We start from the raw sequence: 25,518 nt of genomic DNA, 5'->3' as shown, positions 1-25,518 counted from the left end.
GCACAGAGTGGAAATAAATTTGCTCTAAGTTAGTAGATTAAATGGTAGGGTCCTGGTGATTGTATAATAAAGGAAAGGTACTCTGCCTGGCAGGGTGCAAGAAGCACTACACTGGTTTTCATGCAGCTTTCCCATCACTTTACTCTGGACAACTTGAACTCAATATCCATTGTTTATTAAGGAGAAATACAGTGGAAGGAAGCTGTTCCTGTTGTAGCCCTAGCTGGAGAGGGTGTATACAGTGGTTGTACAAGTGTCTAGAGATCAGATGATGTTACAAAGTGGAGGGCTAGCAAAAGAATAACCACTGGAAAAAGTGCTGTTTTAGGGAGCAGAGGCCATCAGTGAAGTTAACAGCTGCTTGATCTCCTCCCACGCTGTAATTCTTGCTCCTAGAACACTGATTTCAAATGGTGCTAGATACAAAGTGGGAAAATCTAAGCCACCATGTGAAACCAGCTTCCAGAGGAAGACACATCCTGTGCATGGCTGCAGGCTGAGAGAGAAAATCCTTCATCTCCACCATACCTAGAGAAAAATTCATTTATTCAACTTTATTAGAAAGTAAGACAGTTAACTTTGGGTTAGGTACTTTGAAACACACTTTCTTTGGCATATTGTGAAGAGTTGAGGCTGATGGAGGAGAATGGGACATGATGAAGAAACCCCCCCTCTGGCAGTGACTTCCACAGCCAGGTGGAATCTTCTGAAGCTCTTACCAGCAAGCAGTGACAAATGTCTGAGTTCTCTGTAGTGCAGGGGACACTGATGGAGTGGAGGGGGAAGTTTGTTGTACACAACACTTTTTTTTTGTGCCATTGCAGATGGATCCAGGCTATAAACCTCATTCTGTCTAAGGCAGAGAGAGTTCTGGCTTTCCATCACTTACTGATCTCAGCATCATCAGAGAGGACAGGACGGGTCAGGTGCTTTTGGTGACAGGGAAAAGGAATGTGGCAATCCTGATGGAACTGCCTTTTCAGCTTTATCACATGGTCTGGAAATGCTTCTCATGAGCAAGGAGTTTGCAGATTTTTGGTTGGCAAGTCTTAAATTCTGTAGGGACAGTGAAAACAAATTGCACGGAAAGTCCTTCGAGTGTGGGTCAGAATGAAAGCTAAAAAGGGAGCACTTGCAAAGCTAACTAAATGGTTCAGCAAAAGTTGTTGGGGAAGTAGGAGAGTGTGAAAATGAGGGGCTGAGGGTGACTGGAGGTGGCCTAGGTCTGTGCAGTGCTGGCATGCAGCACAACCTGCAGGATGTATCTCAGCTCCGTGGGAATAGTTGGGGTGTCCTGAAGCCTGGGAATGACTCCACACATGCAGAATTCAGGAACTGTCAAAGCCTGGCCACTGTCTAACCTGTGCTGATGCAGAAGCTGGTGTAAAATGGCATAAAATGTGGCAGAAGTGGAGCTGGGAGTTTTACTTATTGATGCCCAAGGTTTTTGGTGACTCTTTCTGTTAGTTTGGTCACCAGATCTATAAATCTGCTTCAGTGCCTGTGTCCTGATGCACAGCCTCAGGAAAAAAGAGCACGTCCTTCCAAGAAATGGGGATGGAGGAAAGGGAAAGCACTGCACTAGATTACTGTGTCTGGATATTTACTGTAGTTTCTAAATCCATTATCTGGGGCAACAGGGTGAAAGACAAGTGGAAAGCAGGTTCCCTCCCCAGTGTCTGTCTTGCTGGCACAGTTATTTATGAGGCATCCTGTGTTATCAGCAGGAAGATTTTCTACTGAAAAGCTGGACTGAGAGCCACTGCTGGCTGGAGGTCAGATGCAGTACAGATAAAATACCACAGCAGCATCTTTCAGAAACGGGCTCAAAGTGAGGGTTGCTTTGCTGTTGTGGTTTTTTTTTTTCTTCTTTTTTTTTTTTCTTAGTAGTAAGCAGGTGCCTTAAGAGTAAAAAGAAATCTTTATTAGGATTTTTAGAAGTGGAAATGTCACTTATGTTTGTGACATCACTTATGTTTGTGACATAAGCTTCCCTAGAGGCAGGGGACTGGCTCTGAACACCTCTGCATCCCTTCCCCTCTGGAGGAGACAAACCTCTCCAGAAATCCCATGCAGCAGTTGAAGAGCAATGGCTCGTTCATTATTTATAGCTTGATATAAACCAGGTTTCACTTCAGCATAATTAAGATGCTGCTGCTCCTCCTCCAGGCTACCTGAGGATTGTCCTGTGCCATAACAAGCAGGAGGTGCCAGGTCCAGCTTTTACAAAAGATTCCTCTCTGCCAGTCTGGATGCTGCTCTTCCCAAAGCTCTCAGCATGCTGGGGCAGGCAGGGTGCAGAGGGGAGGACAAAAAGAGAGCAGTGAAGCTGCAGGGATACACAGCTTTCAGCTGTGAACATCCACAGTGTTCATCTCCAGCACTTGCTGGGTGTGTGCTGGATGTGCACAGATGGACACAGACCCCAAGAAAATGCACCAGCTGGAGCTTGCTTGGTCAGAGTGTTCTGGGGAATCAGAAGCAGTGCAGAATTCTGTTTCTTTCCTGCTTTTTCAGAGATATTTTCGTAGCAGTCCTGTCCTGTAGCATCTTTCAGAGGGACATCTCAAAACCTTCACACTGCCTTATGTCTGTACAAGACAAAAGGATGTCTCCCCCATGGAAGGGAACTTCCTCCCTAATTTAAGACCTTTAATCTAATCTGCAGGAACAAGGCATGCCACAGACCTGCTTGTCCACAACCTTCAGTTCAGAAGTTAAGGTACTTCTGAGGCTTCCCCAGCAAGCAAAAGCTCCGTGGGACCCTGCGTGCATCATAAATTTTCCTCTCTATTTTCAAGTCAGGGAGTGAAAGCCATGCTTTGTCAGGCTCTGGTCTTTCCTGAAAAAAAAAAAAAATATTCCTGCTTGACATGCAGAAAATCTAAGCTGGATGCATCATCCCCCACAGTCAAGGAATGAGTCAGAGGCAGGGCCAGGTGCAGGGCAGAGGGGTGTGACAGTGCAAGTGGTGACCTGTGAGGGGAATTGAAATGAGGGGACTTCTAAGGTTTCAAAAAAGCTTCCTCAGCCTGGGGGAGTTGTAACTGCATCTGTTTGTTGTGCAGTTCTGTTACTGTGTGGTGCTGCGTGGGTCAGGTATGGACAAATGTGCCCTAACTTGCTGCCTGAGCCAGTCCTCGGTGTGCAATGCTTTCTGGCTGACCCAGGCTGAGTAAAGGTGGAGTAGATGCTGTTCTGGCAGCAAAAACATGTACTTTGAGAGCTTAAAGCATAGAGCCTTTCTTTTTTTCCTTTCTTTTTTTTTCTTTCCTTTTTTTTTTTTTTTTTCCTTTCTTTTTTTTCCTTTCTTTTTTCCTTTCTTTTTTCCTTTCTTTTTTCCTTTCTTTTTTCCTTTCTTTTTTCCTTTCTTTTTTCCTTTCTTTTTTCCTTTCTTTTTTCCTTTCTTTTTTCCTTTCTTTTTTCCTTTCTTTTTTCCTTTCTTTTTTCCTTTCTTTTTTCCTTTCTTTTTCCCTTTCCTTTTCCCTTTCCTTTTCCCTTTCTTTTTCCCTTTCTTTTTCCCTTTCTTTTTCCCTTTCTTTTTCCCTTTCTTTTTCCCTTTCTTTTTCCCTTCTTTCTTTTTCCCTTCTTTCTTTTTCCCTTCTTTCTTTTTCCCTTCTTTCTTTTTCCCTTCTTTCTTTTTCCCTTCTTTCTTTTTCCCTTCTTTCTTTTTCCCTTCTTTCTTTTTCCCTTCTTTCTTTTTCCCTTCTTTCTTTTTCCCTTCTTTCTTTTTCCCTTCTTTCTTTTTCCCTTCTTTCTTTTTCCCTTCTTTCTTTTTCCCTTCTTTCTTTTTCCCTTCTTTCTTTTTCCCTTCTTTCTTTTTCCCTTCTTTCTTTTTCCCTTCTTTCTTTTTCCCTTCTTTCTTTTTCCCTTCTTTCTTTTTCCCTTCTTTCTTTTTCCCTTCTTTCTTTTTCCCTTCTTTCTTTTTCCCTTCTTTCTTTTTCCCTTCTTTCTTTTTCCCTTTCTTTCTTTTTTTTCCTTTCTTTTTTTTTCCTTTCTTTTTTTTCCTTTCTTTTTTTTCCTTTCTTTTTTTTCCTTTCTTTTTTTTTCCTTTCTTTTTTTTCCTTTCTTTTTTTTCCTTTCTTTTTTTTTCCTTTCTTTTTTTTCCTTTCTTTTCTTTTCCTTTCTTTTTTTTTCCTTTCTTTTCTTTTCTTCCTGATCAGGACCAGAATAAATGTCCCAATTGCATTCCTGAGTTTGCATGTAGCCTGTTCCTTCAGTCCTATTATTACTCCTTTACAATGGCAGGATAAATAGTAAAATAAATAGTAAAATTAAAAAGCCAGGGATATATTCTGGGTCTGCAACCCTTGTGCTATTTACCCCACACCCCTAAACCCAGTAGCAGGCTGTGAGTACAAAGTCTGTAGAGCTTTTCGTCCCACTTAGCTCCCTGTGACCAGGGGCCAGCCAGGCCTGCCTGACATTTGAGTCACTAATTTAAATTCCTATTAAGGGGAATCTGTCAGAGCACTCACCAGCATTTGTCTGACTGTGCTGAGCTGTCAACAAGCTGCCTGTCATTCTAACCCATTTTTTTCAAACGGTCCAATTGTTCAAGGGTTTGGGGGTGAGGGGAAGGCCAGGTTTTTGCTCGCTCATTTGTTTCGTGTGGGGAGAAGCAGCTTTTCCAGATAATTCAGAGCTGACCAGGTGGGTGTGAGGGATGGAATTTGGCTGGTGATGAGGTCTGAGAGGTGCATCTTAGCCTTTCCTCTTGGTGGTCTCCCTGAAGGCAAACTAGTAGGTGGTTAACTCTTACTCCTTTGGGTGAATTTTGAAAGAGCTCATTCCCAGCATGGAGCTGATGCCAGCCAGGATTCTCCCAAATCCTGCTGAGCCATGGCCTGGCAGTCAGCACTGGCAAACAGGTCCTGGGGGTTCAGATGCAGCAAACCATTTATTGGTCAGCCCTGGTTCTTTTAAACCCCAGAACTTTGTTTCAGACTGTTAAGTAAAATCTAACACTTGCTCTTGCTTGCCCCAAAGCTATTGTGAACTGAGGGGAGTGGTTTTAGCATGGTGCCCGTGCTAGGTATGAGGGTTGCACTTTCTGACCTTCTGCTTCCCATCCTTTTATCTGCAACGGCTCTGACTTGCCTGGGTCACAGAGTTTTCTCCCACCTTTGCTTCCTCGAGTTCCCAGTTAAAACCACAGCCTGTTTGGAGGGCACAGGAACTCCTGAACCATACAGAGGACTTGGGGTTTCACAAGAAGTGATGAGGTGAAACCTGGCAAGCTTACAGAGGGGATGGAAAGCATCGCACTTGATGACCCAGGTGATGGAAGAGCCCTGAAACTGAATTTAGCCACACACAGCTTGGCTGAAGAGCACATTACAAAACTTGCTAAACGAAGAAAAAATTAGCCAGCAAAGTAGCTGGAATCAGAGGAGTAATTTTCTGCTCCTCACCTCTGTACCTAAGCATCACCTTAGAATATAAAGTATTGATTGCAAGTCTGGAAGGCAGTCCCAGGGAGATGATTGCTGTGGTTCGTACAGTCAGTTCAGGGACATGGTGTTCCCCCAACACTACTGTTCCAGCTACTCTAGGCAATATCAAGGGAAGCTGTGTTTTTCTTTGTATGGTTCAAGAGATAAAAAAATGTCCTGTGCCAGTGAAGAGCAGAAGGAAACAAATCCTGCCAGGCGTTCACTGAAGTACAACCTGCCCACTTTGAGGACATTGGAAAACACCTTCAGGACCCTGCCACATCTTCACCTGACAGAAAAGCTGGAGAAAAGCACTGACCACACTCCTGGCTGACTCTCCTGTTCCCAGGATTTCCATCATCCAGTCTATCACTGGATGTTTGGGAGCCATCAGTGGCTGGAGGAGCATTCGAGCTGGAAATCCCAAGACGAAGCCCATGGCTGGTGCTGGACACCTACCATGCACCATTTGCACTGGATGGAGTGTTTGTGTGGGGAGCTGAAGAGATGTGCTCAGCTCAGAAATAGCTCAAGCTATTTCCTTGGAAAGCTTCAGGTCTGAATCACACTGTGTTGGCTCAGTTTTTAGCAGACAAGCTATCACAGATGCCTCCCTGTGGGCGAAGAGTCGTCACTGGCATCAGGATTAGCAGCCAGGTTCTTCCCCTTGGAAAGCTGGAGAAGAATGAGAGTGAAGGCAAAGGCTGACCAAGCACAGGCAGAGGGGCAGGAGAGGGTCTGGGGAGGTGGGCTAGCAAAACAGGTCGGGAGGCTAGCAGGAAGCATCCACCTCACGTCCGTGCTTGGCCTGCACTGGTCCCTGTGTTTCTCTCTGTTCAAACTGAGCCAGGCAACGTGCCCCCAGATTGAACTTTGTTATTGCAAAGATGGGGACAAAACAGTTATTTTGCTCAAGATCCTTGAGGCATTAACCATTCCACTGCTGCCTTGGAAGCTGGGAAGACTAGAGCCAGCCCTAAAATAGCCAGGGGGGATGTTGCCCTGACTCAACTGAAAATTCTCATAACACAGACAAATGCTGGAGAAGAATGTGGAAACCTGGGAGGGGAGAAGACAGCTATTGAGCTGAGGTACCTGAACCTGAAAGCACGGGAGAGACAATGTCAGCTTCACAGACATGGGGGAACTTAGAGCAGCCTGTGGAGTCCACCTGGTAGCAGCTACAGGAACAGAAATACATGCAGGTAATTTCTGCTTTTTTTTTTTTTTCTTCTTTTTTTTCTAGAGCACAGTGTAAGTTTATACCTAGTCCTCAAGTAGGTGCCACTCCTGATTCACAGCAGTCCAGAGGAAGGCTTGGGGAAAAGGGAATGAGGGAACTAGCACAAAGTTTTTGTAGCTATCTGAAGAAAAAAATTACAGATGGAGATTTTAAAACACTTCAGGGATTTTTTTTTGGATCTACAGTTCTGGACTCAGTGGCCCACTACTGCAGTAGCATTAATTTTCAAGCCTCGCCTCCAGGTTCAGGACTCAAGTCCTGCCACAGTTGAAAGAAATGTGGAGTGGGAGTTCCTGAACCAACTGGTCAGTGACAATAAGTCAGGGAATGACCTTGCAGCAGGCAGCTCATGGTACCACTCTCGGAGCCGTGCCAGGATAAACGGCGCTGCCATCTCCGAGGTGGTGAAACCATTTTGTGACATTCCCATGGTGGCTGTTTCTGCTGCCACCTTTGCACTAGAACTTCTGGGTGGGCAAGAGCCCTTTTTTTTTTTTTTTTTTTTTTCCATAACAAAGGCATTTTTGCAACCTTGGCTTGGGACTATCTATATATAGATACAGAGGATATGGGCAACTCGGGTATCTTGCCTACATCTCCGTCTGTTAGCATAAGTGATACAGATACTTTTAACCAGTTTAAATCCTACCTTTCCTCCCTGGCCACACCCGTATTAAACTGTAAGAACACACGCTGAACAACTTTTAGAAAAAATACACGGCAGCAGTTAATTTTCTGGCTAGGTCTGGAAGTGATTTGTGAGAGCAGTGAGGGTAGAATACTTGGCATTTGGACATGCTAATGAATTTTCCCAAATAAGAAAAACAAAAACATTTGCTCACAGACTTTTAGCTTCTCACAGCATCAGTAAAGCTCCTGACTTAGAGCCCAATGCTGTGTTTGTATGACATGGAAATTAACAGCAGCAGCAGCAGCAGTGCTGCAGGCTTAGAGTCTACTCTGCGAGCAACAAAATGGCTTGGGGTGCTGTCGTGTGCGTCTGAATTCCTTCAATTCTGGCTGGGGAAAGAGGGGGTCGGGGATATCCCTGCCACTTCAGGTATGGCTGCAAACTCTTAACATCAGCATTAAATGAATGTTTCTAACCGTATGCAGGCTCGTGCCCTCATCAGCTCAACTCCACCAAGCACAGAGAGGAACCAACAGCAAATTCGGGCTGCGTCACAGCTGTAACATGACCATCGGCACAACAAGCGCAGAAGGATCGTGGCTGTCTCGTCAGTCAGCGAGCCCTCCTTCCACACCAGGAGCGAGCCGGTAACGCTTTTCAGTTTCTCTTGTGAGCATTTGCAACCCTTAACTCCCTTCACCCAATTTTGCCCTCCTCCAACAGCCCAAACCCCCCAAGAAAACCGCATTTCTTTTGCCACCAGCCCCGGCGCGTTAACGATCGCTGCGTCATAATGCCGCACTAAGGCCGAGAGGCAGCAGAAACCCCACTTCTCAAAGGCAGGAAACAGAAATACTGACAAATGAATCAGCTTACACAATGTCACACACGCGAGTGTCAGAGGGAGGAAGAAATCACAGCTTTCCCAAGTCCTTTTGTGCAGAAAACCATTAAGGAGCAGTTAGCCAGGTCCAGCTACCCTAGGGGAACGTAGCATCCCCATGCGCAAAATCGCCACCGTCCTACAGAAATACGCCCTGTCCCCTGCTTAGCCTTGTTTCCTGCCAGTCCCACAGATTTACCTGCTGACAGTAACCTCAATTCCTGAGTAATGAGATTTGCAGCTGAAGTTTTAACATTGAATTAAGCTGTCACTGTGGCAAAAAGGTGATGGCGAAAGGAGTGAAAACACGGATACTCGAAAAGTACGCATACGCCTGAGCAAGTGTTCCAGCTGCCAGTTGCACCTCCTTCCAAAGGACTGAGAAATGCCATTAAGAAGCTCTAGCTCTGCAAATTAATGAGGTCCTCAACCCCACAACTCTGATGGGCAAAATGCAAGGGGTTGCCTGTTTGGACAGCACTCACTGAAACCACTCAACCCCCACCCATCTTCCATGCACGCCAGCATCGTTTCTTAGTCTCCTGCCTGTCCAGCATTACTTCTGCAGCTGCCTCGTACTGTTCCTACGTGTGTGTGTGTATTTATGTCTGTCTGTCTTGCTGCAGGGACCACCATTATTGCTGCTATTCCTGTTGTTCCCCTGCTCTGCGGAACTGGCGCTGCAGGAGGCAGGGATGCTCCAAGGGAGGCAGCTACAGCCAGCGAAGGCTCAGTGAGTCAGGAGGGGTTGTGACGACTGCAGTAAGAGTCTGAAATTCCCTATGGAATCTGGCAGAAAAGGAGGGGAGGCAAGAGAGGTGGGGATGGGAAAGAGGGAAAATAGTGGGGAGTGGCACCTACTGCCTGTTTTTCTTCTTCCCTCCCTGTTGCTACCACCGCACTGCTGTCGGAGGTGGCATCCTCCCCTCTGGGGTACTGCACCAAGGGATGGAGTCGGGGACGGAACCGCAGCGCCCGCGGCCTTTGAAACCCAAGGACCAAAATTTGGTCGGGGTGGGTGCACGCCTGTAACCAGAGCCCTTCTCTCTCCCTCTCTCTCAGGCTGCTGATCAGAGGCCAGGCTGGTGCTGAAGGAAGGGAGATGGCGGACGCAGAGTGTCTGAGCCGGTTCTGAACCCAGCAGTTGTTGCTAAACAACCGGACCTGACGCTGGAGATGTCAGCGAGTGAGTAACACAGATTAAATGCTTTATGCTGCCACATCCTTAAACTTGTTTAAGCCTGGATATGATGAAAGGCAATGGAATAATGTTCCCTGCCATATGAGAAAGCAAAGTTACCGCTGCACTGCATAATCGGGAGACTTCCTCGGCCAGAAGGACCAAGCTCAAAGCTGGTTGTGTCCTCAGTACTTCCAGGCAGAGTTGCCATCTTCATTGGCTGGTCGCTTTAAGAAGAGAGGTGAAAAAATAGTATAGTAAATGGTTAAGAGAGAAAAATGTTCTCCCCTTCATTTCCTCATCCTCTCTCTGGGGCTGCTTTCTGCCCTCAGTCTCCCATCGTTCCTTACCCAGTCCTTCCCCATCTCTCAGTCCCAGATTTCTAGTGCTGTTACTTCTTTTGCAAACCATCACAGACCTCTCTCTCAGGGCTGTCCTCAGCTCTCCCTGACATTTCCGAGGCTGTGGCAAACTTGGACTTAACGCAAACGAGAGCTTGAGTTTGCTCAGGAGTGTTTTCCACTTTTCTCCGGTCGTTCCCAGGATGTGATTTCCAGGTGCTGTCCCTCTCCTGCCCAGCTCACAGTCCTCCTAACACATCTCCACCTTTACCAGGCAGGAGAAAAGCCTCCGACCCCGACGCTTTTCCCTTCCACTTCAGGACACGTCATCCTCCCAACTGCACGCGGCGAAACGAAACCTCCTGGAGCACCCATGGGTGCTGGGTCGGGGGTACCGGGGAGCCAACGGAGGGACCCCCAGGGGCAGCAAGACAGCCCCCGGGGGCAGCGGGCAGACGGCAGCGGGCAGGCGGCTGCCGGCACTTTCGGAGCGAGTGGAAATCGAGGTTGAGATTTGACACCCAAGCGTCGGCCAATGGGAGAGAGCTGTTCACCTGCCATCCTCTTCTCGACCAATCAAAGAGCTCCTCACAGCCCAGGGCCCTCCCCCAGCCAATGGGGAGCCGGCCCCGCCACTCGGTTAATGATGCAGCAGTACAGGGAAGACTATCACATGTGAGCTGGAAGGCTGCCAGCATGGAGACACGGAGAGAGCAAGGTAAACAACTTCCCAACGCCAAAATGATGACATTTAATCCCTAAATGCTAGCTTTCCCCGGCTCGGCTCATCCTTAACCCCTTTCAGCTGGTGTGGAAGCGTCTGGAAGGCACCCATCTACCTGTCCCCAGTGCTTTTTTTAAAAACTGGACGACGTGCCCTGCAATGATCACTGCGTCACCATTTACCACTTTCCGAACTACGCAGTGACAAACCTCCCGGCTCGGGAACGCCGGGCGCCTGTTAACCCCTCCACCAAACACACCAGGCTTTGGAGAGACAGGAGTGGGGGGGGTGGTGGTGTGTGTGTGTGGGGGGGGGGGGAGTGGAGGAATAGAAAAAGCCCAACCAAAACAACGCAAACAGCAGTCTTTGCAAAGTTGTCATCTCTCTCCCACGACTACAACCCTCCTCTGCAGTACAGCAATGCCGGCAGGAGTGACATTAGTACAACCTGTGCCGTCGTTCCATTGAGAAAACAGCTCTGACGCAGAACAGAGCAAACCCACCCAGCCCCGGTGATAACACAGCCACTTCAGGAACCCAACTTTAGGGACGCCGGGGGAGAGGGACGCCCTGCAAATTATTAAAACGCGTGGATGCAGCCCGAGCCCCGTCCTGATCGGGGGGTACGTACGTGGGGAAGACGAACCGGACCGAAGAGCTCTGCCCGTGCACCGTCTGCGCAGTCCTCAGCCCTCTGCTCGCCGTGGAGCGCCGCAGAATAGAAGGTTCCAGAAATTTCCTTGCCTTTAACCCCTTCGGTGTCTGCCCACTCCTCTCACTCCCCGCGGGATTAAGCGCGCCGGGTCTCCAGCATCGTCAATGGGCAAAAAACTCCTACGCCAACCCAGCCCGGATCCGATCTTTTAATGACACTGGATGGTGGCAGGAGCCCGGTCCCTGGTGTTGGTGTTACTTCTCTTTCTGGAGCCCTCTCTGCCTCTCTTGCTGCCTCTCTCCCCTCTTGCTGCAGCAGGGCTGTTGCTGGTAGACCTATCGACGGAGCTTGCTCTCTCCCTCTCTCTTGCTGAGCTCTGTGACGCAGCTCTAAATTCTCCAGCCTGCTCCCTGTGTTATAAGAGCGGAACTGCAGCCTTCCAGGGAGCCCGTGCCAGCGGTGCCAGGGCCAGGCGAACCGAAGGGAACGTCGCTCCTGGACTCTGCACCTTTTTTTGGTAATTATTATGTTCCTCACCTCTCTCTCTCTCTCTTTCTCTCTCTCTGCTTCTTCCGAGAGGCTCTCGGCCTCGCATCTCCTTCTCTGCTTCTGAGTCACCCTTTGCTGCTTTAACTCTTTTAGGGTTGGTAGTCAGCAACACGGATCTCGGCTGAAACCACAGCCAACTTTGTGGTGGATTCTGCTTAAAAAAAAACAAACCCCAAAAAACAACAAAAAAAAACCCCACAAAGCAAATCTTCTTGGCTCTAAAAAACAAAAACACGCACATTCCCACCGAGAGTCAGTGCTTTTGGATTTAACTGTTTTGGTGACAGGAACCACTCCACTCGACTTCCTAAAATGAAGTATTTTAGGCCTTCATCTTGCAAACAGTTTCCCTGCAGCACAGGACGACTGGACAGGAGCTGCTGCTCCTGTGAGGACAGCACGGGTCTTCTGGGCACAGAAAGTCTGGACCCGGTGGCCCCTGCTCTGCTGGCCACAAGACACTGATCTGAACGTGGTGCAGGCACTGGGCAGATGTGTGATGGAAGATAAGGTACTGAACGTGCTAGGAAGCTGTAGGCTCTGCTTAATCTGTGCTGTATTAATAAGTGTTATCACACGCACAGATTCAAACTGCTCAGCGTGGGCAGGGGAGCTAATAACTGCCTTCCTGGAGTTGCCAAAATCCAATAATCCCCGTCAGAGGAAGTCCAGGAGCAGCTATGGATTTCAGCACAGCAGGCATCACCAGGCAAGCAGAATTTTGCAGAGGGGAACTCTCTCTCTCCTTGCCTCTCCCCCCCTGCCATAGCCCTGGTGCCTTCTGTCAAGCTCAGCAGCAGGCAGGGGCAGCCGTGCTCTGCTGGGTGCAGTCTCCAAACTGGAAAATGTGGAGGAGGATCAGTGGTAGATACAGCATCTGGGAATCAAAGAGAAGCTAGTGGAAAGCCAGCACTGTATGCAGGAGTTCAAGCAGCAGCCTGCATGTAGAAAGGAGCAAGCCAGCCAGCCAGCAGTCCATTTGAAAAACACCAAATCAAGGGAGAGATCACTGCTACATCTGCCATTTGCAGTCTGGACTTCAGAGCTGCCTGCAAGCTTTGGGTTTTCACTACAACCAGAGCTGAAGTAACCACTATTTTTTTCTCTTCACAGCGTCTGAAAAGCCTGAGCTATTTTGGGATTTGTCTGTACTACACTGAAAATGACACCTGTTACACACAGGCACAAATGAGCAGAATTGCAAGCTCCCGAGTTCTCAGATATGATGCTGCAAAAAAAAAAAAGAAAAAAAAAGAAAGAAAAAAAAAGCTCCTCTGAGCCAGGGAGCTGGGGGAGCAGGGCAGGCTCTGTGTGGGGTGAAGGGGATGACCCGTGCAAACTGAACACACCACAAAAAAAAAAAAAATGTAAAAGGTCTGTTGTAGCTGATGCAAGGGGAAATCAAACCTCTGTGTGACCAGAAAAAAGTGCTGCTCGATCAACTGAATGCCACAAGACATGGTTTCTTATGCAACCCAGCCCAGGGGACCTCAAGCCTCACACAGCCACTCTGTGCCCAAAGCTGCAAGCATTAACTGCTTCAGTTAATGAAGGTAAAACTGTGAGAGCACCAGGGCTGCTGGAAAAGTCCCCCCGTGGTGCTACTTGCTGGAGTAGGGCAGTGCTTGATGTGATGTGGAGCTGATGGTTTCAGTTTCCCCCATGCAGGGGCAGCGAGGATTTTCCACCTTCCTCCCCCCTCTCCCAGGGACCTGCAGGGGAGGCAGAGCCTGTGAGACCCAACAAGGCTCTGGACACAGTTCTGGGGCAAGAGAAAAGACTCAGAGGCTCAGAAATGGGATTGCTGACTGGTTCACCATTTGTGGAATATCAAGAAAATACAATGGAGCTTTTGATTGATTTCAAATTATATCTTTTTTTTTTTTTTTTTTTTTTTTTTGGTTGCTTTCAGGAGAAAGGTGGCATTTATTTTATGGTTTATTTTCATTTGAAGTTCACCAGCCCTGGAACATTTTTACCTTTACCTGACTGTAACTATTTGCTGGTAGCATTCAAGCTTCCAAGAAGACTCAAAGCTGCTCTGGGAAACACTCAAGTGAGTAACTAAAAAAACGTAGCACAATGGGAAGCTTCAGGACTCAGAGCTGAATAATGAGGCCTCAAGGAAAAAAAGTTGTCTTCTTACACGGTTGAGTCAGCTAAACATTGGATGGGGTTTGGCATTTTCTGTGAGCTGAAGTAAGGAAACAGAGACTGATTCCATGGGAGAAATCTAGGCTGCTCTTCTGGTGTACGTGGAGCCCACGCATGGGTTTTGTTACTGCTGTTTCTTTGAGCTTTCTGCAGGAGGCAGAACTTTGGTTTTATAACAACTGTCTACAAGGAAGTAAAATCCTAGGCTGGGAAATAAATGGAAATAAGCCCCAGTTGTGGTGGGAGACAGGGGAACTCAGCACTGCAACCCCAGGGGTGACCTAGGGGCTGGCTACAGCTGTGCTGGGGGTGCTTGATAAAAACCCAAAGAAGTTTTGATCCTGCCAGACACTGGAATAAGACATTGTGACTTACAGCTCGAGTGGCTCGGGCTGGGTGTTGGGGGAAAAATGCATTTCTTCAGGAGGCTGGGAGGGATTGAGCCCCCAGCTGGTACTGCCAAGGCTGCCGTATCCCTCAGCATCATCGAAGGACCAGGGAGCAAATCCCCAGGGAGCAGAGGCAGCATGGGCTTGCCACTGTTTCTGTGCCAAACTGTACCTAAAGGTGCATCCTTGATTCTCTGGGCTGTTTTTTGCTGTCGTGCTACGATGATTTTAATAGCAAGAAGATACGAAGTCTGACGTTCCAACAACCCAACCCTCCTTGGGGTTGTTATTGGTGTTGTGGGTGACAGGATAACCTCAGCCAGGCACTGAGGAAAGGTTCCTTGGGCTTTTTAATGAGGAACAAAACCCTGGTGGTACTTTCAGCTTCCGGCTTGGCTCAGGTTTCAGTTTAAATGCCACGGGCCACACCTTCCTCTGACTGCAGGAAGCAGCGATTGTTAAAATCAGGGCATGTTCCTGTTTAAAGGGCTGAGATCAAATAATGCAAAGGCCTCCACTATGCCAAACAAATTCCTGCCCGAGATGTAGCAAGTCTGTGCAGCTGTGAATCTGTAACCCCTCGACCTCAATATCCATGGAACTGGTGTCTGGGAGCAGTTGGGAACAAACAGAAGGAGCAAAGGTGGAGAGGGAAATGTAAAAGTCAGCAACAGGAATGTTTAGCGTGGGGTTCTTCAGTTTGCCACCCAAAAACTCTGGAGGTTGCTTTAAAATGCAAACCAGCGAGGCTTTCAAATGCTGATGTGGGATTGCTCTTTTTCAAACTATGGAATTTGTCAGCGCTGCCTCTCCCTCACAACCTCAGTGAAACTGTTTTCCAACAAAAATTATTTTGGCATAGAATTCCCAGCCAGCTCCATTCCAGGACGACCAGCAGGAATAGTAACACTATAGCCCATCTGCCAGGACTGTTTCCCCTAACCCTCACTCATCAGAGGGTGGTGAATTTTTAAATTTTTCATTTAATCTGAATGTGGTAATTGAATAGCATCCTTAAAAAAATATTAATTATGTCTTTGCTATATTGTGGAACAGTTGTCTCCACTGACAAATAAGTAACGCTGGATACAGAAACTGGCAAGCTTTTAATGTTTGTTTATTGGAAGTTAATATAATTTTTCATATAGGAAGGCTAAATTAAATCCAGGTTAAATAAACTGACCCACATTGTATGCAGAACCAGGGTTCCTTGCTCCCAGATTTAACTCAGGTTGTGCCTCGTGCTTAAGGCCAGTCCTGGCTGCACAGAAAGCCCCAGCCAGTCAGTGGGATGTAAGCTCTGCTGATGCAGAAGCTGCCTGGACAGGGTGGCTTTGAGAGGAGATGGGTAGAAAAGCATTTGGAGGAGGCACTTTCTTTCATTTTCCAAAGGAAAGCAGAAATAAGACTTCAAAATCTTTCTGTGTATGGACAGTGACAGCCAATTGACAGTCTTACAGTTCTGTCCTAAGAAAGTGCAGGTTTGCAGGAGACTGGCAACTTGCAACCCCAAACCAGGAATATTTGTCACCAAAGCCCGTGGAAGGATGTTCTACACACTGTGCTGCACATCAGGGTTTGTTCCACTGTGACAACAGCAAAGTTACAAGAGTCACAACAAAGCATTTAGGTTTTAGGGATTTTTTTTTTTTTTCCCTCCAGGTTTATTGTTTTCCAGACAAGTTTCATTAGCAAATGGCAGAGAAATGGCTTCTGCAATATTGTCAGCACTGCCTGTTCTTTGCCTGCCTGGTGCATACACACAGCTCTCACTGGGGTCCCAACCAACAGGAGGAGGAGCAGGGAAGCACAGAAATAACACCAAAACCTTTTCTGAAATGATTCTCAAGTTGGTTCCATGTGCCTGCTTGGGTGTGCACAGCTGACTCTGCCCAACAATCAGGGTGGGGTTTTTTTTTCTAGTCCTCTGGGAGAAGGCTCAAGGGAACTGGATGGAGTAGCTGGTGTGGAGATCAAAAGCCTCCAAAGCCAGAGGAGAGGGTTCATTCCCAAGACCCGTCGGGGATGTGCTGACACTGGGGAGTCCCATTTGCATAAAACCCTTGGATGCTTCCTGCAAACCAGGCCCACACAATGAAGCAGGCACAGAAATGGAAAAACCTGCAGGTGAAAACCTGGCCCTCCTTTTGAAAAGCTGGAATTTACCCTGCGACGTCTTAAAGAAAATCCCAGCTGGAATTGCCGAGATCCTTTCCAGAGAGGTGGCAGCACATTTAACACAGAAGCTGCTTCCAAGCAGAGCTTTTGCCCTGGGTTGGAGCTGGGTTCCAGGTATTTAGCAGCCTCAACAGACAGCTCTGCTTGCTCCCCTTCTTCTGCAGTGTTCCTGCTCAGCACCAGGACACAATCCTGCCCGGAGGACGATGTGACAGCTCCCCAGACGGTGGCAGAGGGAGCGGGGGCAGCCAAGGCTCCCCCAGCTGCAGGTTTTTGCTGAGTTCCAAATCTAAGGAGCCAACGGAGCTGAGACAAAAGTAATTATTTCAGCTATTAGCTGCTAAGAATAGAGCCGGCGGGGGTGCTGTGCCTGGCTGAGGTGCAGTGACAGCACAGTCGGAGGGAGCAGGGTTGCAGGGAAGCACAGAAATAGCCACTCGCCAGGCTCAGCGCTTGGAAAGCTTCGTGAGTCACCAAAATACACGGGGGGGGTGAGAGGGGGCAGGTGGGGGTGTAAAGGAAAACACACTCTGCCCCTGCATGTGAAGCAGAACAAGCCTCTGGACTGAAGCTGGATGTTCTGGAGAGTGTTTTGCCGGGGATCCTGGTTTTTTCCTAAGGAGAGCATCCTATCCCGGGGCTGTGGACCCCCCTCAGGCTTCCCATCCACCGGAGCGTTCAGCTGCTGGAAGGAAAAGTTCCCCAGGACCTGATGCTTCAAGGTACTGTTCCCTGGCTGGGGAGGGACACGGCCCTGGGGAGGCAATCTCCCATGGGCAGGAATATTTGCAAAAGCCAAACATTACTGCAGGGGGGGGGTAGGGGGGGGAAGGCAATGGGCCGGAGGAATCCACTGATGTTGATCCAACTGTGTTTCCCGATGTTTTCCTAACTGCTAATCTTACTTAAAGGTCCCTTTGCAAATACATTATAAAAGGTTAAACACACGAAGAGCAGATCTTTAAATGCAGGAGCAGTAAATGAGGAGGTGCTCAGCTGGCTCTTCCTTGATGCTTTTAAGTCTTGTCCTGACGCTATTTAGCATAAAAACCTTGTTGGTATCAGGACGTGTTTTTAGTATAGCTCAGAAGAGGCAATTTTTCCTCCCCTGTTGTTTGTGCAGTGCAGGGTACAACACATTCCTGATCTATGACTGGGTTTGCAAACAACATAGTAAAATTAATAATAATGATAGTAAAAGTTGTACAGCTTTTTTTTTTTATACAGCAACCTTTGTATTACTTAAGTGCTGGATTTTTCCAGCGATTGTACATTGGGAGGGGGGGGGGAAGGGGGAGGTTTTTTGTCCAAACCACCGTGCCCAACCAAAACAAAACCAAAACCCCAACAGATCCAAGGTTTATTAAAAAAAATTTTTTTAGATCAGCCCTGGGTGCACCAGTAGAAAGAGTCAAGCTCAGTGGAATTAAACATCTCAGCAGGAGCGGGGACGGGGCACCAGGCAGCGTGCTAAAAATAGATTAATCCTAATTACAGCCACACTTCTGCTTTTTCAAGGTTTCCCTTTGCCTTTGGGGATGGGAAAGGAGCGGGGGATCGGTGCCTACAGCAGGAGCAGAGGGGCCGGGGAGGGTTTTGGGGGGGAGTGGGGGGGTGGGCACCCTCTCCCCGTTCTTGCATAACCCCGGGAACGCGGCGTCCTCCGGAGCGATGGCGATGACGGCAGCGCCCGTCCCGTCGGCCTTCGGCTCCGTCCCTGCCCGGCCCCTGGAAAGCTGCCCTCCCCACTTAGCTGAACCGCTGGAAAACTGGGAAGCAGGTAATGTGTGTTTAAAAAAATGTCAATGTTTTCACCTCCCTCTGGGAGCTCAGCTCCGTGCCAGCGCCGGTTAAAGCCCCCGGAGCGGTGCTGGGCATCCGTCTGCCCCGTAAAAAGTGCCATAAATCCCTGTTGGGTTTCTTCCTGCTGGACAGCATTCACAGAGAGAGCTGATTGACTTGTAATTAAGCAGAATTGCAAAATATTTTAGTGTGAAATAAACATATTTAAGCCTCTGCTGAAACAGTTGCTAATTTCTCCTATAGAAGCTCTGGGTAACAGTGATTTTCCCACCCTAAAGGATGTATCCGTTAAATGTATCTTTTACCGATGTAAATATTTAGTAAGAAAATGTATGGCTTGAGTCACAACCACCTCATTTTGTTTGGTCAGAAAGCAGGGGTTAGTGCTGGCTCTCACTGGGAAGGATTTGGATGTGCTTGGGGGGCTGGAGCTGCTCAGCCGTGTTCCCCCCAGGAACCCTGACACTGAGGACCCAGCTTAGGGGGGAACAGGAGGGTCAGGAGAGGGGTTCTGGCTAGAAAATACCTTGTTAGTTTTTGAGCAGGGTTGTTGTAGTATTTTTACCTACAGGTCCTCAAAAAAAAAAAAAACAACTTTGGTTTTCCATTTTTTAGTTAATTCCCTTTCTGTTCTGAAAGGCAGATCCAGGATTTGGGGTTTGGTTTTGGATGTTTGCAATTAAATAAGGAAGGTGCTGGGCAGGGAGCTGGTACCTTTGGGCTGAGAGGAGCTCACCTGGGCTGACCAGAATCCACCTGCACATCACTGCTGTGATCTCTCAGAGGCCAGGCTTGCAGCCCTGTATCCCAGATCAGATTGCAGCTGAGTTTGGGGTTGTCAGCCCCACTTCCCAGTTACACCCTGTGGAGGAGAAAAACTTCCCATTAAAAATTTCACCAACAAAGCAGTATTTTCCAAGTGGGAAATGAATAAATGGGGGTGTGGGGAGGATGCTTTCTCAGCCACCAGCACCCCACATACAAGCAGACCCCCCCGACCCCAGTGCCTTTTAGGATGCTCCTACAGGTGCTGCCTGTCTGCAGAGGGGTTTGGCCATGGCTGAGGAGCCCCGTGGCTCCAAGGGCACAATCCCACTGAATGCCTGTGTCTGTAGGGAGTGTCTGCTTTTATAAGCACGAGGAGAAATTGGGAAATCTGCTGTGATTCACAGGGATCACTTCCCTCCCCACTCCCACCCCAGCACCCACGAGTGCCGGGAGCTGCCAGACACACAGGGAGCAGCTCAGCACCCATCAGTGCCTGCCAAGACACTCCCAGAGTGTTTAAAACTGGATGCTGTGAGTTATTCATCACAAAAAAAAAAAAAAAAATAAAAAAATCCTGAAATGCTTTTTATTTTTATTGCTGAAAATTATGATGGTTTCCTAACCCCATGGGATGGGCAGCCCCGGCCTTTCTCCTGCCCTGCTGGGGCTTGGGGCTTGCAGGTGCTGGCTGAGGTTTATCTCTGCCTCTTGTCTCAGCCTTGAAACTGGGATTATAAATTATTTTGGCCAGGGATAAACTGTCTTTACTGTAGACTGGCCCCTAGGTCTCAGCTGAGGCTTCTAGTTGTTTCTAAAAATAGGTAATTGGAAGCTATTACCTTTTTTCTTAAATACTTGTGAAAAGGAGGGAGTGAGAAGATACTCCTTTCCCTGCTGTTTTCTCCTCTAACTGCCAAGATAATTTTTTTTTTTTAAACTGTGTCTTTTTGGTCAGTGCTCCTCTGCAATCTTTCATAAAACAAGGGTGCACAACAGTTGGGAACTCAGGACAGGGATTTTGCACTTGCATACCAATAATCATTTGCAAAACCACTTGTAAATTCTAAATTCCAAGCAATTAACAAAACACAATTAATCTCTGAAAACACTTTTATGCATGAGTTGATTACTCTTGCCAGCATGGAATTATTTTGCAAACAAATCTCAATTAGAAATTGAGCTTTTCTTTTTCTTTTTTTTTTTTTTTTTTCCCCTGCGAAAAAAATATGTATTGTCATTTTTGAAGATATTTTGGGTTTTTTTCTTACTTGTCCAATTCTGATTAGTCACATTAGTCCCACTGTAGATTTATTTTTCTCTTCCCAGAATGGAAAGCCTTTGTTTTGATTGATTCCTTTGCATAATTCGTAAAGTAGAAAACAAACCATTAAGCATTACAAAACAAAATAGATGAAAATACTTTCAGTTTTGCTCGTGTTCCTGCCAACTATTTTCCTTAAAAAAAAAAACCAAAAAAACCCAACCAACCAAACACAGAAAAGCTCCTTCCTAGCCTGACCATGACTGTGTGGCTCTACTGCTCCAAGGTGGAAATAAAGCTGAGTGGGAAAGTCCAGCACCCAGGAGAGGACAAGCACTGGTTTTAAGCCTCTAAACTTCTCCTATTATTCCTCTCTGCAAAAATCAGGGCAACAGGATTGTATCAGCAGGAAGGCACAAACTTTGAAGACATTTTTAAGTATCTCTTTTGAACAGCACACAAAGGGCAGCTGTACTGTTCAGAGATAAAAAACATGAACACAATTTATTTGCCCCTTGGCTTCCACTCCAGGCTCTGTTTGTCCCTTTGGAGGTTTCACCTGGGGAGATTTCAACTGGGGAGGTTTCACCAGGTCCTGAAGATGCTCATGTCTCATTCCTCAGACTGTTGCACACAAGAATTTTGTTTTGGGAACTTTGGGAAAGTTTAACCTTCAGTCTGGGGGCTGGGTGGGGACTCAGGGATTTGGGGTGGCCCCCACTCCAGCTTCCACAGCCCCAAGTGTGCCCGAGATGCTGTGGGATGTTGTGCTCCATGGGATACTGGCCTGAGCTAACCCAAAGCCCTATTTTTTCATCTGTAACCATGGCAACCCAAGTTATCTTGCAGAGGTGCCTGTCACCCTGTGGTAGTAACACCCTGCTTGGCACAGCCGACCTTACAGGTGCTCTGTGGGGCTTCTCCATATGTACAGCCCCATTGCCTGAAACTGAAAAAAAAAAAAAAATAACCAACCCAAAACCCAACCCAGATGTGAGGTGGTGCTGGTGGGACCAGCGTGGCAGTGGGAGAAGGGAAAGTGGGAACAATGGAGCAGTTCATGCTCCTTGGAAAGGGGAGAAAGGTGGTTGGGGTGGATGGGACAAGAGGAGCAGCATCACTCCCACGGCTCAGCTCGGTTTGGAGCACTTGGAAAGAGAAAATAAAATAACAGCTGGGCCCAGCCTCCCATTGGGGGCATTGCACAGCAGCATGGGGCCCTTTGCTCTCCCTTTTTCTGTGTAAAATATTTTTTATACAGCAGCATTAGTTGTGATCAAGAGTTGGCTCTGCTGACTTGCTGCCTATGTGGGAATTTCTGCCATGGAGAGGGAAGCTCTCCGTGGTTCTCTGAAAGGAGGGGGAAAATTTGGTGGTTGGACTGGATGATCTTCAGAGGGCCCTTCCAACCCAAACCATGCTGTGATTGTAAATGTCTTGGCCATTTAAGTCAGTCCTGCAGGATTTCATAGTTGCCACTCTTCAGGAACCTTTTACCATATTACTAAACACACTTTTTTTTTTTTTTTTTTTTTTTTTTTTAGAAAATGGCATCAAAGAACTTAGTCCAAACTAAATATTTAACCAAATAACAATTAACTAGCAATGATGAATGGTAAACAGTCCTAGTCCCATGCTAAGCCGGGGCTTTAAAGCCTGTTTATCTAAGCTAAAGCTGCTCAAGGGGAAAGGCAAGTTTATTGAGTAAACTTTGTCTCAGCCACCTCGCTATTAAAACAGCCTAAGACAGAAACAGCAGCATATATTCTGTGAGAGGAAAATAAAGAAGTACATAACAATCCATGGCATGGAAGTCTCAATGTTGTATGGGAGCTCTTATCACTAAATAGAAAAGTGAAGCAAGGTATAAAGCAGCCCCTTTCCACCCCTGTGGCCTTGGGTTAAAATCAAAATATGTGAAGGACCTTTTAAATTCTACCTGCTCTTCCCTTTTGGCCTGGGACAGTTATTCCCACTCATCCACTAGGATGGAGTCAGAGTTATCCAAGAGTTTTATCAGTGTGGGCCCCTTGGGTGAAGGGGACCAGAATTAGCTGCTGCTCATTAGTGTTGTTAGTAGTATTCCTGTTATTAGGAGTTATGGTATTAGTGCTGTTAGCATTATTAGTATTATCATTATTAGTGCTGTTAGCATTGTTAGTATTATTATTATTGGTGCTGTAGCATAATTAATATTATTACTATTAGTGCTCTTGTCACTATTGCAATGCAATAAGTCTATTATTATAAGTAATGTGTGAATAAATTAATTTGGGATGTGTGCATGGGGAGTGTGTGGGGTGCTGGCTGCTGCTGTCGCTGTCCCCGCAGCCCCGGGGGGTCCCCCTGCTCCCCTCTCCCTCCCCCCTCCTCCTGCTCTCCCCGCACCCCGTTGCGGTACCTGCTGCCCCGCAGCATTCCCGCTGCTCCGGGCCCGGCCCGGGGGAGGCTCAGCGGCTCCGGGGCTGCTGCCATCGGCTGGGGCGGAGCTGGAGAGCGGCGGGGGAAGCGCCGGGGCCCCCCCGAGCTCCTTGGCCGAGGAGGCGGCTCCGCTCCGCCTCTCCCCCCCCCCCTTCTCCCGGGCCCGGCGGCCAAGGTCACCTCTCGGTGCCTACAGCTCCCAGCAGGCCCCGTGGGTCCCCTCGGGGGTGGACACGGGATGGGGGGCGGCTGAGGGGCGAGGGGACCTCCCCGGACTCCCCCCACACATACACACACCCGGGGTGTTTTGTCCCAGCGCACGGCGGCACTGACCTCTTGTGTCCCTTCGGACCCGGGATGTCCCCAGCCGGGGAATGGCGGAGAAATCCTTTCCAGTCCTTTCCAAACCTATTTTCGGCCCGATCTTGGAGAATTTAATTTCCAAAGGTGGGTTTGAAAAGTGCTGCGTCCTCCCTCCAGGTCTGCAGCCTCCCCCGGGTGGCACCGCGCATCTCCGTGGACACTTTCCAGCACCTCCACCGTCATTAGTGGGTATTATTGTCACTGCCTCTTAGGAAGCAGGGGGATAATCATCCCCCATTTAACGGCTGGGGGACTTGGCACCGCACAGATTAAGTGATTTGCTGACAGGCACAGAAGAAAATCGTGCTAGTCAGGCATTCTCTCAATTATGCCATCCTTGTAGCTGCATAATTTCCCTCTGCGATTCCAAACACGGAACAAACTCCCCCTATAGGACTTCATCCCCACAAAGCCTCAGACAGCACCCAGGCACCCACGGCAGGATGGGTTACACTGCTCCGTGTCCTCAGCGTGGGCACAGGGTGGCTCTGGTCACACTGACACGTCCACGGGTGGCAAAGCTGTGGATGCAGGTGGGCAGGGTGGGCACCAGAGGTGTGGGCAGCAGGAGGGATGCTGGGGATGCTGCACGGATTATCCCAGCACCCAAACCCGGCCAAACGCTGCTTTGCCTTTGCCACCCACCCAGAGGCTGCCGGCAGCACCTTCCTCAGCCCAGTGGAAACTCCCCAGCGGTGCCAGCTCCAGGGCCTCCAGATCCTGGCAAACCTGCCCGGACCCAGATGGGATTTGGGGCGCTGCCATCTGGGAGCAGCATTCCCACCACAGCGATGGCTCCCGGGGTTTTGGAGCGGGATAATCCAGAGCGGAGAGGCTGTGGGAGCTGAGCTGGGGCTGCACCTTCCCCCTCATTCTCCATCTCCCTCTCCTTCCTGGCTCCCTCATTCCCTCTGGGATTTTTCAGGCTCCCTTGCCCTGGTTTGAATGGGCCCTGCCTGCCCGGGTAATCTGCTGCTAAGTGGGACTGCCGATGGAGGCTGTGATAAATTTAGAAAGAAATCTTTGTGTGGGTCAGAGGAAAAACACGGCAGCCCGGGGAATGAATCCGAGCTGCAGAGCGAGGTGGCTGGGGCTGCTTTCCCTCTGCTCCCTGCAGGATTTGTCTCCCAGTTTTTCCAAGAGGGGTCCGGAGGGTTTAGAACTGATTCCTCCTCTGCTGGAGTTTACAAGCTAAGGGTGTCTTCTTCTAAGAACAACCATTTTTAACAAATAGGAGGGGAAAAGGATGGCAGCCTGCAAGGGTTTGAGCTGCCCAGCTCTGAGATATTTCTGGAGCCTTTTCAAGAGCGAGTTTGCTTTCCCCCAGGACGTGTTTACACCCAGGAGTAGGGACGGGAGGATTGCTTCATAGTGCTCGTCCTGCCTCCCACGCCACGGTGACATTGTTCCTCTACCATTGCTTTTGTTAATCTCTTAAAGTGTTGTGTTCTCTTTTAAGAGACAACAGGAAAAAAAAAAAAAAAATAGTATTAGTGGTGCAAAATCCCCCCCCCCCCCCCCGTGAAATCACGAATCCGGCACTGCTTTCCCGACTAAAAAGTCTGAAGGCTGCTCAAAACTGTTCTGTCAGCTGCTGGTAAATTATATTGTACCAGCACAAGGGAAGGAAAAGCATTTTCTGAATGTATTTCCTTTAATAAGCTATTAAGGCCTTGTACTGCTAATTAAACTATTAATTAGACGTCTTATCGTTGCTAAACACATTAGGATGTTGCCAAAGCAGCGAGGAGCCTCTGGGGCAGGCAGAAGATAAGAAAAGAAGGAAGATGCAGACACAAAGATTGAAAAAATGGAAGAAAAACCCCACAAGAACCAGAAATAGCAAATAAATAACCGAGGGTCTGTACTTGGTTAATTTATAGGAATAAAAACTACGTAACTTGAGAATGAGTTTGCCAGGTAGAGGCCCTTGGGACATCTTCTGTCTTATGCAATGTGGCATAATTATTTTCAGACCCTTTTTTCTACAGTTGGAGTGAGAACCTGGAACTCATCTCCTTTTTCCCCAGAAAAATAACTTTCCATAACAAAATTAAGAGAAAAACTGTTAAAAACTGGTGAGGTTCGTTGTTTTTTTTCTTTCTTTGCTTCAGAACACAAAACCAAGCAATTCCTAATGGGAACAACCTTAACCCTGCACCTGACTCCACAGCCACCCCCCCAGACCCAACACCTCAGCCTTCCCCCTTCTTGTCTCTATTTTTTTAAGGTTAAAATAATAAAATAGGGTTATAACAAAATAACAAAAATAAGGTTAAAATAACAAAAGAAAGCCCATGAGGGGGGTTTTTCCTTCTGCCCCCCTGGGCCCTTCCCATCCCATGGGTTTCAGTCCTGGCCCCAGCTCAGCGTTCCCAACACCAGCACAAGAAAATCTTTTTTGAGCCCAATTCCTCAGCGTTTGCTTTGACAGCTCTCTCCAGGGACAGATTATCTCATTTGTGTCTCTGACTACAAATCAAAACAGCAGCAAATTAAATGGATCTGAAGGCTAAGATTAAAGGCTTGGAATTAAAACA

At 48.0% G+C, this 25,518-nt stretch overlaps 3 long non-coding RNA genes across 9 annotated transcripts in view; 2 read left to right on the top strand and 1 right to left on the bottom strand.

Moving 5' to 3' along the window:
• LOC139807597 (uncharacterized) overlaps positions 1 to 11,210 on the bottom strand; it is a 55,917-nt gene extending 44,707 nt beyond the window's left edge. Inside the window, exons 1-4 of one of the 4 annotated variants that reach the window (XR_011730620.1) lie at positions 9,723 to 9,995; positions 9,050 to 9,599; positions 890 to 2,837; positions 154 to 528 (exon numbers count right to left, since the gene is read on the bottom strand). This is a non-coding gene — a long non-coding RNA (uncharacterized lncRNA). The other 3 variants (XR_011730622.1, XR_011730619.1, XR_011730621.1) reach the window with 3 other exon arrangements.
• Positions 3,963 to 18,759, top strand: LOC139807599 (uncharacterized). Of its 4 annotated transcripts, XR_011730624.1 has the most exons (7): positions 3,964 to 6,640; positions 7,795 to 7,956; positions 8,819 to 8,925; positions 9,255 to 9,378; positions 9,988 to 10,431; positions 13,554 to 17,084; positions 17,745 to 18,759. It is a non-coding gene; the product is annotated as an uncharacterized lncRNA (long non-coding RNA). The 4 variants fall into 4 exon arrangements; XR_011730623.1 differs by having other exon boundaries at positions 13,554 to 18,759; XR_011730625.1 differs by having other exon boundaries at positions 3,966 to 6,640; positions 9,988 to 11,609; positions 16,527 to 18,759.
• Positions 18,760 to 22,338: 3,579 nt separating this feature from the next.
• Positions 22,339 to 25,518, top strand: LOC139807600 (uncharacterized). Its single transcript, XR_011730628.1, has 2 exons — positions 22,339 to 23,062; positions 25,093 to 25,518. It is a non-coding gene; the product is annotated as an uncharacterized lncRNA (long non-coding RNA).

Source organism: Heliangelus exortis, chromosome 25 (genome assembly GCF_036169615.1).
Source record: "Heliangelus exortis chromosome 25, bHelExo1.hap1, whole genome shotgun sequence".
In the NCBI taxonomy this organism is placed as follows: Eukaryota; Metazoa; Chordata; class Aves; order Apodiformes; family Trochilidae; genus Heliangelus; species Heliangelus exortis.
Note: the sequence above shows the minus strand (reverse complement) of the source record. Positions and strands in the feature narration are given on the sequence as shown.